The 16,112-nt window shown below is 58.5% G+C and overlaps 1 long non-coding RNA gene across 1 annotated transcript; it reads left to right on the forward strand.

The window, feature by feature from the left end:
• Nucleotides 1-12,783: 12,783 nt before the first annotated feature.
• Nucleotides 12,784-13,849, forward strand: LOC122154121. The gene is made up of 2 exons (XR_006166042.1): nt 12,784-12,887; nt 13,350-13,849. It is a non-coding gene; the product is annotated as an uncharacterized LOC122154121 (long non-coding RNA).
• Nucleotides 13,850-16,112: the final 2,263 nt, after the last annotated feature.

The following is a 16,112-nucleotide window of genomic DNA, read 5'->3' on the forward strand; positions in this document are numbered from 1 at the left end:
CTGCTTCTCCTCGCGGCTCTGAACAGTTCCTGCCTGGTGCGGGAGAAGCCTTTGGGTGCATTTTGGTATAAAAGGCTCTGGCGCTGGTGAGTGAAAACCAAGAGACATTTATTTCAGGCTGGAAATGCGAAGGCTGAAGAGCAGCAATCGCTCACGAGTTTCAGGGTGCACGTCTCTTCAATTCACCTTTCCCGGGCCGGGTAACACGGGGCTTCGTGAGGAATGGTCACTGCCTGCTTACTGCCTCAGGAACCGCCTCCGTTCCCCTTGCAAAGCTACAGGGAGAAGAGACGATCAGCTGTGGCTTGTGTAACAGATGGATTTATGGATTATTTGGAGCCTCTTAGCACTAATTTTGCAAACGCTGTATGTCTGCAGGCTCTTAATAGTTGCATTCCTGGCTAAATGGATAAAGAATACATCCTGTGGGGACTCAAGGCTTTGGGGAATAACTTATGAAAATCCTGCCGTGGTGGTGAGGAGCTTTCGGCGGTTTCCCTCCCAGGATGGTGCAGACCTGCTTGGTGTGGTCCAAAGAGCCCGAGAAGGACAGAACAACGGAACCCGCCGGGCCCTGGGTGGGAGCACCAGGGGCTGGGGAGGGGCCCGGGGCCGCACGGATGACGACCGATGTCCTCCAGGAGAGCTGCTGCTCCGGGCCCCTCCCCATCGTGCCCACGGCTGCCTGGGGACGGGGGATGCTCCCTCAGATGGGGCACCTGAGGTGGGAGAGCTCGTGGGCGCCGGGGCCGTGCGGGCTGCCCGCCGCTTCCCTCCTCCAGACGGGCATCCCGCCCGCTCCCTGGCTCCTGGCGTCTTTGGAATGCCAAGGCTCTGGCTTTGTCACCGCTTTAGCGCCGCGTAAGAGGGAGAAGTCGGGCCGAGCCGCAGCCCAGTTGGAGAGCAGGAGCCGAGGTGTTGAAAGATGCGTTCTGAATGCGAGGTGGAGGGAAGCGAAATTATTAAACTCACAGATAGCAACAGAGCTCCCTTTGTGAGCGGTGGAGATGGGAAATTATGCCGAAGCAATGCATTGCAAATCACCCACTGAAAGGCAGAGAAGGCCCTTTTATCCTCCGGGCCCTGAAGTTTTTCTGGTATCTTTGTATGCAGAGGCATTCCTGCAGGGGAGAAAGAGAAGCTGGCAATTTTGCGCCTGATTGGCAGGCTGTCCAGTGCCAATAAAGATATTTGTTTTTTTTTCAGAGAGCGGCTCGCAGGCTGAAATCGCGCTCTTGCATTTTCCATGACGGAGGAAAATGAGACTTGGGAGGCGTTCGCCGTCGGCGCTGCTTTGCCTCCGAGTCACAGCGCTGCGCCAGCGACTCGCCGGGAGGAATGCTCCGCTCCAGCCCGGCACCCAGCACCCGGCACCCGGCACCCAGGGCCGCGTGGCTGGGAGGGACCCCCCCGCTCTGGGGCGCCCCAGGGACCCCGCCACCCTGAGAACCACGGCCCCGGCTGGCGTGGCTTTGCTCTTGGGGCTGCTTTGAATTCCCGTAAGGCGCGCGGGGCTCTGCTCTCGCTCCCGTCCAGCCGAGCCTTGTGCCAGGCTCCGCGGAGCACGGGGGATATTCGGGGCAACCCGAAGGGCCCCCCGGCCCCTCCGCCGGCACCGTGCGGATGGTGGGGCAGGGGCACAGCCCCCCGGCTGCCCCCAGGCCCGCTCGCTGCCCATCCAAGGCACAGAGCGGGAACATCTGCCAACACAAATGCCTTTCTGATTTCCTCTTAACTCCTGCTTGGCACCTGCGTCCAACAAACCCCCGCGCGGCTTGCACGGGGTTTAATTCTGGAACAGGTTCAAAAGGTGCTTCGGAGCGGGGAGCGGGAGGGAAGCGCCTCTAAATCTTTAATAAGGCGCCGAGTCAGAACTTCTGCTGGGCTCTGTCCCCACCGCACAGGGCAGAGTAACCAGAGACAGGGTTCCTTCAGAACAGACACCTTTGCAGCAGCTCATTAAATCGCTGCATTTCTGAAGCACAGCAGGACACTTGTGTGAATAAATAGTGCAATCTCCCAGTCTGAAGTATTTTCACATCTGAGTTATTTCCCCGGCATATGATCAGCTCCTTCCTTGGGTTTTTTCGCTCCCCCATCTCTTCCATGAATGCTTTTCATTGATGAGCACAATTAAGAAATGAGAGACAAAGTCAAAAAAACACATCTCCTCTCCCTGCCCCATCCTTCCTTTAATGTTTTGCAGTTTTAACAAATCACCCAGGAAAATGGAGTGAGGAGAGATTGCTGCTGCTGATCTAAAGGTGCAGATTTTCTCTCCTTCTTGCTGCTTGTCTTTGTAGACAACAAAATACCAAAAATAACAGAGAGGAAAGAGGCTGGCAAAAAAAAAGGTGGGCGGAAAGGCAGATCCTTTTCAGCGTGTTCAGCTGAGCGGAGCGGTTGCTGCTTTCCCACCCCAGCTCACGTGTGGGGCCGGGGGGATGTTCGGGAGACAAAGTACTGAGCTGCCAAGAACCCGGTGGGGCTGGAGGCTCAGCTGGGGGTCCCGGGGGTGCTGCTGTGGGCTCCCCAGGGCTCCCCGGGTGCTGCTTCCCAACCACCAGAAGTTCTGCAGAGCTTTGTCGGCATCTGCACGGGGACCCAGCACACGCCAGCATGCCCCAACCACCCCCGTCACGTTCTGTACGCAGCGTTTTCCAGCAGCGTGGTCTGATTACGGGGTAAATAAACAGGCCCTCCCTTACGGTTAATTCATTAGGTGGCTTTATTAGCAACAGGAGAGAGCTGACACAGAAGGATATTACACGCGGTGTTGCTGGTAATTATTTTTATTACTTTGTGTGAGTTTTATAGCGGTACCAGGGCGAGTTCTGAGTTGTCACTCCCCGTTTTTGGTGTAATTAATGCTCCCCGCTGGCAGCTGAGCCGGGACGTGCCACGCTCCGGCTTTCTGCTCCGTGCTGGGAAAAGGATCTCTGGGATCCAGCCAGAATCCTGCCTGCCCCCGCTCCTGCCCCACGCTGCTGCCCCCAGGCAGTGCCCGAGGCCCAGCCCCGCTGCCACACGCCGAGCGAGCGGCTCGTCCCCCGGTGCCACGGGCCCTGACCCTGCTCCCACCCGTCACCCCCCGGTGCCACGGGCCCTGACCCTGCTCCCACCCGTCACCCCCCGGTGCCACGGGCCCTGACCCTGCTCCCACCCGTCGCCCCGAGGGCTCCAGCCGCAAAGCGAAGCTCTGGCCGCGGCGCGGGACCGCGCGCTCCGACGGAAACCAGGGGATGTCAGGTCTTTATGGAAGAGGGTGAGTTCCCATAGTCTCCTCTAGTGGATTTTGTTTCTGCAAATCTCTCCCTCTCGGTTCGTGTGTGCTAATTGGTCTTAGCATTAATTAATCTGATTTCATTATATTCTCTGTAATTTGTCAAGATATCATTTCTTTATTGGGCAAAGAAACGCTTTAGAGGATTGTCACAATTGGAATAATTCCCCCCTCCCCCCCCTTCCTCCTTTAAAGTTACAGAGAGAAGTCATTATCAATTAAGCTAATTTGCATACACATTAGGGTAATCGTTTTAGTTTAGCCAAATTTGCAAGAATTTACATAGCAAATTGACCTTCCACATTTTCACTTAAACATATAAAGTGCAAGAGAGACTAGCGCTGGCATTGATAATGAAATGGAGTTTATTTTGCACGGTTCTCTTACTAAAAGAGGTCTAATTAGACCAAGTAATTTTTTATTTCATCCGTAATTGCAAAACAACCAAGCTCTTTGGCAGTTCCTTCCCGTTCCCTTCGCCGGTGGTGCAGGGATGGGGAGCGTTCCTCGGAAAGCCGTGTTCTGGTGAAGCCGCAGCAGGTGGCTGCGCATCCTGCCGCCGGAGCCCGCCCCAGCCGCCTCCTGCTCGCGCTGCCGCGGCGTCCCGGCTCGCTCGGGGAGGGACCGACAGACGGGGAGGCCGGACAGCGGGACGGGGAGCGCCGCGGGCGGGAAGTCACCCACTCAGGCTGTAACCACGCGCCCCCCCTTCCCCCGCCACCGCGCCTTTTTGGCCTTGAGTGTTTTTAACAGCAGCCTTCATGGTTTGATGGAGGATTTTACACTAATGCAAGGCATTACCTAGTTAATTTGCCCGGAATAGAGTGTAATTTCGCACGGTCAAAGTCATTGCTGCTCCAGCTAAAAGTTCCATTACGGTGCACTGCCCACCTAGTGCTTTCAGAGCACGGAGAGATAAGGAGCGTTTTATTAATGGGCGTCCTTGGGAGCTTGGCGGCAGGATGGCGGTGAGGGACGCGGGCCGGTGCGTGCCGGGGCCGGCCGCGGTGGGCACGCGGCGTGGGGATGACCCGGGGGCGCGGCGGCGCGCGAGGACGCCGTCACGCCACGCCGAAGGAACGCGGGACAGGAAAGTTGGCTCCTCCGAGGGTTGACCCCTGCCAAAACCTCGGGAAAGGCTCTGCCGCTGTGGCCAGCAGCTGGTGCCGACACTCGGTTTTCCGAGCCACCTGCAAGATGCACAATTAAGAGTTCTGTCGAGGGGGGGGAAGCAAAGCAAACCGTGAGACTTGTTTGTAAAGTTCTGGCTAGCGCAGTAGGCGCACAGGAGCTCCTTTTCTGGCGAAAGGCATTAAGGTGATCCTCAGGCAACCTCCCTGGGGGTTTCCCGATGCTGCCAGCACGGCACCGATTTTGAGTCAATAGCTGTGATTCTGTCAGCCATATAACTAAGCACAGCGAAGGGATCCTGCGGATTTCGGGGGGCTTGTTAGCCACTAGCTCACTTCCAATCACGATCCCTTTGGGGTTCCCTCCCAGGATTTGCAGCTTCTCTCTTTAGAAACCTGCTCTGTTCGGGTGCAGCAAGGCCAGGGCGTGCGCGTTCAGCCCCGCAGAGCTCGGCAGCGCCTTGCCGGCTGTCGCTGCCGGAAAACCTGCCACGACCCCCCGCGATGCTGCAAGGGGAGCGGGAGGGCCCGAGGCACGGAGCCGGCGGCACAAGCCCCCCAGCCCCAGCATCCCCCTCACTGCAGCGTGCGGGGAAGCGGCAGACGCCTCCGATGTCCCCCCCCTGTCCCCAGCAGCGGGGCTGAGTCAGCAGACCAGAGGCACCCGGCAGCCGAGGCCGCGCAGCAGCACAGTCATCAAAATATTAGCAAAACCACGAAGCAGGGCGGGAGAGGATGAGTAATTTACTCCAGCCCCAGGCAGCCGCCTCGTCATCGGGGGTGGCAGCGGCGGTGGCGAGCGTGCTGACAAGTTGCATGCGTTGTACGTGCCCGTTAGCTTGTTTGCTTGATAAAAAAATGCATAGTTACCGCAGCGCCCGAGCACGCCGCTGCACGTGGCTCGTCCCTCAGCGAACCGCTTCCTCCAGAGCCAGCAGAGAGGTGCTGAGCGGGGCTGGAATCAGCCCGGCTCTGGCCCAGGCGCTTTGTGTGGAGCTGGGGGGGCTCTGGGGGTGCTGGGGGCACGCGGGGCACGAGGGAGGACCTGGCACATGAGAAAAGGTCTATGTCTGGCTGGTCGCAGCTGGAGGACCTGCTTAATTACAGCATGGAGGGAGCAAGGTGGGCTCCCCTCTGCGTGCCAGCGGGTGGGGGGCAGAATGTGACGGGGGGCAGGCGTGGGGACGGTACGGGAGGAAGAGCACAGTCCGGGCCAGGCTCGCTCAGAGGGGCCGGGTGCTTTACATTTTTTCCAGCACGAGCGTGTTTCCCACGGGTGCCCGAGGTGAAGCGCAGCCCGGCTGGAGAGGAGGGTGCTCTGCATGCTGTTTGCATCTTCGTGGCGATTATTATCAATACTAACAATTACAATATGGCTATTTTTGGCAGCAATGCGAGTCCTTCAGCGCTGCGCAGGATGGGCTGTTGTTCCGCAGGAGGGATGCAGCAGTCCCCCGCCTACCTGTGTAGTATTTCTTGCGCCTGGTTAAAGATCATTAGAGCCTTTGTTAGTGGAGCTGACTGACAAGGGGAGTAGATTAATATTAGAACACCCTGTCAAAAGTGGTGAAAAGGCTGGATTGATTTTATAGGAAGTTTAGTCAGAGTTGTGTGTAAAGCCCTTGGGGGGTTACACTGCAGTGAATCAATCTCCTATATTAGCAAGTCCCTGGGGGAACAGTCAGCTTCGCTGTTTATTACAGCCAAGGCTGCATATAATAGATACGGCATTCGCCGGCTCCCTCCTCTCCTCTCCTTTCCCTCCTTCGCTACTCGCAGTCGCAGCCGTGGGGATGTGCCCCCGAAGCCGAGCGGAGGTGCGGGGGGGTCTGGCCCCCGTGGCGTGCCCGGTCCCCAGCACCCCTGCCCGGGGGTCGGACACCGCATCTCGGGGCTCGGCCGATGCTGGTGGCGGCTCCCAACCCGGTACCCTGCTAACAAAACCAGCCCGCGCAGGACGGCACCCCAGGAAGCCTCTGCAAGCGTTAATTAACAGGCTCCCTCAGCGCTTACGTTAAGAGGGTTTTTGGCAGCCCTTAACCAGAGAAAAAAGGCCGCGCTCAGAAGCGATGCAAGCTAGATACCCCTGCGCTCTGGTAGGCCTAATTGCGCGCAATTACTGCTGCGTGTAAATCAGCAGAAGGGGAACAAAGACATCGCAGGTTACGTGCCAAGAAGCTGTACGTCAGGGCAGGGGCGAGGCTCCTCGCCTCGCAGCCTCTCCTGCCTCCCGGCTGTTGTTGCGCCGGCACCTCGGCACAGAGCCGAACCTGCCCGGGGGGAATGGGAGCCCGTCCCCCCGTGCCCCCCCCCTTCCCCCATGCCCCACTCCCTTCCCGCGCTCCTCACACCTGCAGAGCTGCCGGGGCAGCGCAGGCACGGCGTGGCCACGGACACACACAGGTGTAAATATTTCAGTGCGACGTACGCCGGCTGGTGTAAGCTCAGCCAGCGCGAACCGGCCGGAGCCTTCTCCCACTGTGGGGATGTGCCGTACTGAGCCGAAAGAGGCCAAAAAGCGATTGTGCTGCGTAAAGAGACCGTGACACGAAAGCTCCTTCCTTCCCAGCTCGGGAGCTGGCTGGCGTAGGCTCTGAGTACAAAACGAGGGTCTTTGCGAGTTGCCGGTGCCGTAAGCTTTCCTCGCGACGTGCGTCTCGCCGTGGTGGGCTGACCCCAGGGGGAAGGCGGCTCTGCCCCCAGAACGCGGCGTGGGGACGTGGGGGTGCTGAGCCCCAGCCCCCCTGGGCGCGCAGCCGGCTCACGGCCGTGTGTCCCCGACCCCGGCAGGACCACTGGCCGGCTGGGCAAGCTCCAGTGAAGGGCTGGAAATATATATATTTCGATGCCGAACGCAGCTTCTGTTAGCGCGGCTTCTGCCCCCTCCCTGGCTTTGCTGGGATCCCCTCTCTCCCGCTGGTTTTGTGCGGGGCTGCAAACAGGAGGCTCTGTCCAGAGCTCCCCCCAGGCAATGAAGTGCTTTAGGTAATTTTACAGCCACTGCCTTTTTCCAAGGCCTCCCCGAGGTTTGGGGGGGCAGCCCAGAAGAGGCACGGCCCACGGCGTGCGCCCACCATCCACGGACACTCAGGACACTTGGGTGGACATGGCCTCTCCGTGTGGTGCTTAAGAAATGGGACAATTTTCATTCTTCCTCTCCCACTGTCACCTACTTCACTTTTTATCTGCGCAACAGCAATTCCTTCCCGCGCCCCCCATCCTCTTCTTTCACTAATGCTCTTCACTTTCAAATGCTAATAATCCACAGCACTAAAAGGCTTAGAAGTGGTTCTAGATTGTTTGATCTTTGCCCTGTGATTTACTTTCATCTTTTGGCTTTCAAATGTTACTTTAGATTTACTTTAACCTATTAACACGCTTGGTATTCACAGTCGTGCACTTTTGCTGTGTTTTGCATCAAATCCACCCAAATTCTAATGAAGACGGGGAAAGTTAAACTTCTAGATGTCAACTTTTCAGAGCGGCTGGTCATCTGCTGAGGGAGGTATGGCAGGGACCTTCCATCCCAAAGACGTTTCAAGAGGTGCTGCCTGGGTGCCCCAAGGATGGGGACGCGGTGCTGCAGCATCCCCCCCATCGCCGGGGTCTGCCGGCAGCCCCTGGCCCCTCTGCCGTGGCATCCCGAGCCGCAGCCCAGCTTGAGGAGAAGCAAACTGTTCAACATTTAAACCCAAGCTACTCAGGCAAAGCTGCTTTTTTTTTTTTTTTTTTTTTTTTTTTCTTTTAATTAAATGCCAATTAGGAAGGAAGAGAGAGGGGGGGAACAGGGCATTAAACACTGAAATACACGCCACCCCACACCCAGGTTGCTCAGAGTTGGTGCGAGCTAATTAGCTACTTAAGCGATCATTTGAAATTCCCTATCAAATGATCCAAGATCTGCCCCGAAACTGGCGGCTACCACGGGGGAGCCCGCAGCCTCCCTTGCGGCTAGCGGGCCGTGCCGGCTGGCCAGCGGCAGCCCGTAAGGCCCCAGCCACCAGCAAGGCCCCGTGCGCCCCTTCAGAGCCGAGGCGTGCTGGTTTGTGAGGATGCCGGCTGCTGCTCGACGATGAGCTGCTCATTTTCTGCATTTTCCCCTTCGGTGCCGGGGCCGGGGAAGCCGCTTTTCCAGGGGCTGCCAGTGGCCGCTCTCCTGGGAGAGGTGGGACGGGGCAGGGACGGCGCTGGAGCTGCTGCAGCTCGCAGCCCGGGTCGTGCCCCGTGAAGGGCGAAGCCGGGGCTTTTGCGGTAGCAAAGCAAAGGTGGCTACCCGTGTTTTCAACGGCGTTTGCCCTTCCCCTGCTCGCCCGCAGGAGGGCTGCCGGGGCCGAGCACGGAGTGAGCTGGCACGGCAAGTGCTGAGCTATTTATTAGTGTTTGCATGCGTGCTAACATCATTTCAAACTTCAGCCCTCATTTGCCTGCTACCAAACAGCAAAACACAGCGAGTGAGAGGCTGTGAAGGGAGCCCATGTTCTAAATGCGCCGGGGAGAATTCAAAGGCACTTTAAAGTGGGGATGTGGACTGGGGAAGAGTCTGTTTTCCATGCAGATTTGTTTTTGTTTGAATTAGTTGATGCTTATTTTAAGCTCCTGTGGCACATTGTCATCTCTGGATTGCTTGTTTTCCTGTGCCAAAGTCAACCTTAATTTCTCCCCTCCTTTCAAGAGGGAGCCATGATTTTCCCTCTGCTGCACAGAGCATCAGATGGGCTGGACAGACCCAGGTTCTCTAAGTAATGCTGACAAGATTACCTACTGATTGCCAGAGTAAAACGTTGCATTTCAACTAAAGCCGGGGCAGATGGCGGAGGAAAGCGCTGGAAACTTGTCTCTAATTCCTAGCGAAGGACAAACCTCGTGGGGCCCGGAGGTTTGCTTTGGATGAGCCGGAAAGCTCTGGCTCTACGGACAGGAGCCGGCGCTGGGAAGCTCCCCAAGGCACGGGGGGCAACCGAGGGGCCCCCCGGCACCCTCTTCTTCCAGAAACGGGAAACGTTGGTCTTCCTTCGGCAGGAAAGGAGCCGGCCAGCTGAGACGTGGCCCGGGCCGACCTCCTGGGGTATGCCGCCCGGCCCGGGAGCGTTTTCTTGCCTTTCGTGTGGTACTGGGAGCACGGGGGTTTGAGGCTTCCCCACGGTCACAGGAGGCTCCTCGCCTGCACGGGGCAGACCGAAGCGTGCCAGCCCCCCCCGGGGAAGGTCCCCCACAGCCCCCCGCTTCCCGGGGAGGGGGGCTGATGGCAAGTGTGGGGCTCGCCCGTGGGATGGAGCGGGCAGCCCGTATCTGCTGACAGCCACGGAGCCCCTCCCAAGGACGGAATATTAGCTAATTAGCAGCTAATGGGCAGACACTCCAGCAGCACCTGTGGGTGCTGAGGAGGCTGCTGCGCAGGAGGGCTGCGGAGGAAGGCTCACCCAGCACCCGCGCCGCGCTGCCCGTGCCCCCCTTCCCGACACCTCGCTGCTTTTGGTTTTGTACTCGGCACCGGCGCCTTTGAAGATGGGCACTTAATAAATTATTTAAGGCAATAAAGCAAGCTCTTGACCTTTCCTCGAGCTTGCCCCAAGACACTCTTCTCCTCCTGCGTCCTGGTCGCTCGCCTGCGTCACTGCTGAGCCTGCCCCGTCTCCCACCGCCCTTTCATCCTCCGGATTTGCTCCTCATTAACTGCGGCCAAGCAGGCGCGGGAGCGGGTCCCCTCCGGAGCCGGAGCCGGGGTGGGACGGGACGGGCTGGGAGCGCAGGCGCGTCCCTCGGCGCGGCTCAGCCCCCGCTCAGCCCGCGGCAGGATCGCTCCCGCTCCCCGGGGGTCGGCAGCTCAGCCCGCGCTGAGCCAGGGGGCTGTAGCTAGCGCGCCTTTGCGCTTTAATGGGATTTTTCACAGCCTACGCAGCAGAGGCTGGAGCTGCTCATCACCTGCTGTTGTAATCCGCACCGTTAAGCCTCCAGCTCTGTACAGAAAGCTTAACTTTGCTTGGCTTATTTGCCTTCTCTATTCCCCTGCATCCGGCAGCCATATTTCAGGGAGGGAAAGTTAATCTTTTTTTCCCCTGACTCCAGACAAAGGCATTTCGAATGAGATACAAATTGCTGATGAAATCGCCGGCTTTCAGCCTTAGCTGGGCAAGGCCCGCCTGAAAGAGGCCCCCCCCCCCCCCCCCCCCCCCGACAGGGAGGAAAGCCCTTTGGGTGAGGTGCCAGGGTGAAAGACAGCGGCCGAGGAGCAGCGACAGCTGCCGGCACCTGGGACCGGGGACACCCCGAACCCCGGTGAGCTGTCCCGCCTCCAGCTCGTCCCGCGCTGACGCAACCGGCGTGGGAAGCAGCCCCCCGCGGGCGAGCTCGGGGGGGCACGGCCGGGGCCCAGCACCCCAGCGCCGGGCTGCCGAGCGCTCGCGCTTCGTTAGCTCTCATCGTCAGCGCCACCTCGGAAGATAAATGTACAACTTAGCGCGGAGGTATGCGCTCTGGCGAAACCGCAAAGTTAGAGATGTTAGCTTTGTAGCTTTATAAAAACGCTTTCTTATGGAACCTGAAATGACCGAGATTAGATTGAATTAATATGTATGTTTTTTTTATAAAGATTTCTAGCACAAGCATTTCATAAAAATGCAAATCTCAGCTGAGATTTATAATTAGTAGAGATATGTGTGGAGCTAACAAATTATCAGCACTGCCAAGCTCTCCACAGATAATTGCATGGGGCTGCGTGCAGCGTCCCATCGCAGCCTCTGAACCTGGAGGGGAGCGCGGGATGCTCCCGGCGCCGTGGGACGCTCCCGGCAGCTCCCGGCACCGCGGGGGCACGTGAGGAACCAGCGGGATGTGCGGGGATGTAGCGGAGCACCCAGAGCATCCGCTGGCACTGTCCCGAGGAGGAGGCAGGGGGAAGGCCTCGCGGTCCGTGTGTCCTCGGCCGGGCAGCCATCCCAAAGCCTCCGCACAGCCCTTCCACGGGCTGCGGGCGTTGCCACGGGCGTGGGATCGGGACCCCGGAGCGCTGGGAGCTACGGGCCGGCACGAGGCGCGGAGAGCCGCGGCAACCCAAGGTGTGGTGCTCCACTTCCCCCTGGGACAGTCTCTTCAGAAAAGACGAGTTGGCCCGTGTTGATTTTTACAGCGTTTCCTGAGCACCCCCAAATCCCTGACGCTGGACGCCGCGTCAAAGAAGCTCCCGGGAAAGTTTTTGCAATTGCTCTAAAGTTTTCGGGGAGGAGGCGAAGCGGGGAGGGGCAGGCGGCAGCTCCCCTCCAGGCAGTCCTCCACATGTTGAGCTGCACAGCTTCATTTCTCTTCTATTCTCTTCTCTTCTCTTCTCTCTCTGCCATTTCTTCTGGAGGCCAGGAGGAGACCCTGGTGGAATATTAACTCCGCGGTCACCGAGTGATTATTTATTACAATCATTGCTTTCGGGTCCTTTGACTCCTCTCTGTTAATTAGACTGCAGGGTGTAATAAACATGATGGAGAGCGCCCAGGCGCGGGAGGCAGGGAGCGGGACCGCTGCGGGGGAAGCGAGGAGGAGCAGCCGCGCTGGGGACAGCGACCATCACCGCTGCGGCCGGCCTCAGCTCCGAGCAGGGGCGGGGAGAGCCCCTCCGAGCCGAAAGGCTCCTGCCCCGGCACGACCGCTGCCCGGCGTGGCACCGTCCCGGCACCGTGGGGACCCCGGGGGCACCCAGGGCTCGGTGCCCCCAGGGACGAGCGAGGCTGCGCGCCGCGATGAGAGGAAGCCGGGGCCCGAGGCTGCCCTGCCCCTGCCCGGCGCTGGAGAAATATTAAGAAAGGAAGGAGGAATGAGCTCATTTAAATGGCATTTGAATCCCCCCTGGGGACTCTTGCAGAAGCGGAACGTGAATAGTGCGGCTGAGCGCTGGCTTGAGAGCCGAGAGCAGCTCTGCTCCAGCAGTTATTTAAAATTTAAACCCACAAATTAAACAGATTCTTTTTTATGATGATAGAGTCCACGTCCCGGGTCCCCGAACGCCTCTCGCTCGGTGCAGCGGCGCCTCGGGGACCAGCGCCAGATGAAATATCGCTGTTCACCATCGGCTTACGGGTTTTGGCAGCAGCTTTCTCATTTCCAGCGGGCCCCGCCGGTCTCTGTGGGTGCCCCGGCGGGCGCTGAGCCGGCCACGTTCCGCTCCCAGGGGTTTTGGGGGGGTGCGGGAGCGGTGAAGCTGCCGGGATCCCCTCGGCCGGCCCTCGCCTTCCCACCACGCCGCTGCCGCCTTCTGCTTTCAGTTTTGACTTCAGTTTTTACATTATCACTCAAAGCGCAACCATAGTGAGGGGAGAAGAAGGAGTCCTGACGTTTTCATCACAAAAGGAAACCTTTTTATTTCTTTATTCTTTAAAGGCTGCCTTTTCTCCAGCTGCTACTTGTTGCTGTGAAGGGATTTGGTGAAAGGAAGCTTTGGGGTGGCAACTCTCAGATCGGAAGCCCTGCAAGAGCAGCAGACGTCGCAGGTGAGAAATGTAAGGGTCTTAAAAAACAGGAAAAAAATTGGGCATCATTAGGAGAGGCGAGCTCGCCTCTGTGCCACCCGGCGCGGCGCAGCCGCCGGGCAGAACGGCCGATCCCTCCCCGGCAGCCGGCAAAGGCAGCGCTGCGCTGCTGCTGCTCCGAAGCCCCGGCGGGGCCGGAGGAAATGTTCCATTGACGCTTTTCCCTACAGAGGACAGGGAGTTTAATGAAATAAATAGGCGGACAAAATGGGTCCTTTTCCCTCAGAAGTTCACAGGTTTGCTGCGGAAGGGCAAACGCCACCGAACACTTTCTTAATCTACATTATTCTAGTTCCAGCAGCCCGTGGACAGTATTTTTGGGTTATTGGGGCTGAATTTGGCAAAAACATGCCCGTCCTTAGTTCTGTCCTCGCTGTTTTAACGAGTATTTGAGGTTATTGAAAGAAACATGGCTACTTTCAGGACCTGAACCCGTCCCACGAGCGGCAAGGAGGCCATCCGTCCGTGGACCGCGCTTTCTGCCCAGCCCAGCAGCCTCTTCCTCCTCCTCCTCTTCCTCCCCCCCGGGGCAGGCTGGCCCTCCCTCGCCGCTGGCCAGGCCGGTGGCACTCGCCAGCACAGCACAGACGGACAGACTGACGGATCTCCAAGCGGGAAAGCCGGGGTCGGAGCAGGGCTGCCGGCTCCCCGGTGCCGCGCGGGCGAGCGGGGGGAGCAGGGAGGGAGATTAAAAACCGCTCAGGACTTGGTCCAGGTCTCTGATGCGATGCAACGTAGGGCAGAAGGGAGAGAGGCAGAAAGGACGTGAAAGAAAAGCTGTTTTATTTCAGTGCAAAAGTATCCACTTTAAATACCCTTTTTATTACATTATCTGCATAGTAATACTAATAATAGATCTTGTTGGCAGTTCTAATGAGGCTGGAGAATATAAAGTTTCCAATAAAGTTAATTGTTGCCTTTAATATTCTCATACATTTATACATGGTAAATCTTTAAAGGAAAAGCACTCGGTTCCCTTCCATTAAACATTCAGGACTGGTCCATCCTTTGATGGGCTGGAGGCACAAGCTCTGCCGGGTCAGTGACTCAACCTAAAAAGTCGAGTTGTCACCGAGAAGAGCTCCGTCAGAGCGTGAAGTGGGGAACTGGGGGCAGGAGGAGAGGGGATTTTTCCTGCTTCGAGGACCGGGTTGATGCCTGCCTTGGACTCCTGCTGAAATGAGTTCATTTGCCCTGTGGAATCCTCCCGGGACTGATGCAAGCTGGCAGTCCTTTCCGTTTAAAACTATCTATTCTGAAGTCGCTTAAAAGGAAAAAAAAAATAAAAAAAAAAATTAAAAAGCTAATCGGGACCTTTCTCAGAGTGAAAATAGACATTTGGGGTTGACCTGAAATGGAGCGTTTCCTGCACTGCCGGCAGAAGCCCTGCCTGCTGCCCCTGCTGTGCTGGCTGCTGGGGGGGGCTCTGGGGCACGAGCCCCCCGCTCCCCCGGCGCTGGCTGTGGGGTCCTCGGCTCTTCCCTCCCTTCCTGCGGGCCGCTGCTCCCCAGCCCCGCCGCTGGCAGCGGGGAAATTCACGGGCGACGCTGCCGTCGGCTGCGCCGGCGCTCCTAACAGGTGGTTGGATAATTAAGTGTGCTTTATGCACACAACACTGTTTTGCTCAGTGTAATTGCAGATTCCATATAAATAATTCACATGGAATTATTATACTGAGGACATCACCCGCCTCCTCATAATTTGCTTAACTGAAATAGGCTCTTTCATCACTAGCGGTGATTTGCTTTAAGACCGTGTACACACCATCCCTTACAGGCTGACTCCGGTGAAGATTACTGTAAATTTAATTAAGTTATGCAAATTGTTTGTCCACTCTGCGGTGGAAGGGTGTAAGGCCACCGGACTGTGTAGTCTAAGGGCAGGGAATGGGGGCAGTAAGCCCGATGCCCCTGAAAGAAGCACATTATTATTAATAATGAAATAATCGTAGTGACCGACTTGGGAACTTGAACGCGGCGCCTTCTCCTGAGGGTGCTTGTCGCGCGGGGTGGGCACGCCGCGTCCTGGGCAGCGCTGGTGCTGCCACGTTCCCCAGGGTGGTACCTGGGCTGTGCCGAGGCAGCGAGCCGCGGCGCCCGCTGCTCCTGTACGGAACGGTGCACGGGCAGCGGCGGCACAGGAGAGCGGGAGCAGTACTGCCAGGCTGCTCCAGACCCTGCACCCTTCAGCTGTGTGCCCACGAGCATCCCTCCCTCCTCCGAGCATCCCTCCCTCCTCCGAGCATCCCTCCCTCCAAGCATCCCTCGCTCCAGCCCTTTCCTCCCCGTGCCGCCTGCTGATCAGCCGCAGGTGGGTAAATGGCACGGGAGAGCAATGCTCACTGCCCTGCCGCGCCTCTGAAACTGGGCCTGGGGGTCTTCCCAGTCTGGGGGCAGCACTGGGCAGCCCGTGGTGCATCACCATCCACCGGTGCTGTGGATGCCCCAGAATCAGGCTCTCCTCGCTGCCTGTGGGCAAGCGCCTGGCGTCCCCGAGGAGCCTTGAGGGGGTTTGGCCAGTGCCTGGGGCCAGGGCCATATATTGATAACAGCGGTAATTCCTGCCTTGGAGCGGGTGGAGAAGATGTGCCAGTGGCTGATGCTGGAGGGAGGGACATCTCCACGTAAGCACGAAAGGTGAGGCCGTCACACGGGGGGTTTCTGGTGAGCGCAGCTGGTGCACGGCCTCTGGCTGCCTCGATCGTCTCCCCGGGTGAGGACACGCGATGGCACCGGTGACGCCGGCATCTGCGTCCCCGTCCTTGGGGTGATGGATGGCGTGCCCGCCTCTTCCTGGGGGCTTCCTGCTGATCCGAGGCTGTTATTTATTGCCGCAGCCCTGATCCTTCCTCCCAGCCGCCGCTGCCATCGCCCAGCCGCTGCCTCACCATAAAACACTCTGCTTAGGGGCGGGCCGGGGGCTCTCTGCCCAGCAGAAGAGGTGATTTAGTGACGGTGCTCTCGCCAACGGGCACGTACAGGACGAGCGAGGGCGGGGTGAGGACAGGGGGGTGTGCAGCAAACCCTGCCCCATCCTGGGTCCCATCACGCCCTCGTCCCTTCTCCCAGTGCGTCCCAGGGGATGGTGGCCCATCCTGACGTGCTCCGCCGTGGCTCCGCGTCGGGCGGTCCGGTGCCTCTCAAATGAAACACTGACAGGCACTCGGCCCTGCCGCCCGGGGAGATG

Source organism: Tyto alba, unplaced genomic scaffold (assembly GCF_018691265.1).
Source record: "Tyto alba isolate M040663 unplaced genomic scaffold, T.alba_DEE_v4.0 Super-Scaffold_32, whole genome shotgun sequence".
In the NCBI taxonomy this organism is placed as follows: Eukaryota; Metazoa; Chordata; class Aves; order Strigiformes; family Tytonidae; genus Tyto; species Tyto alba.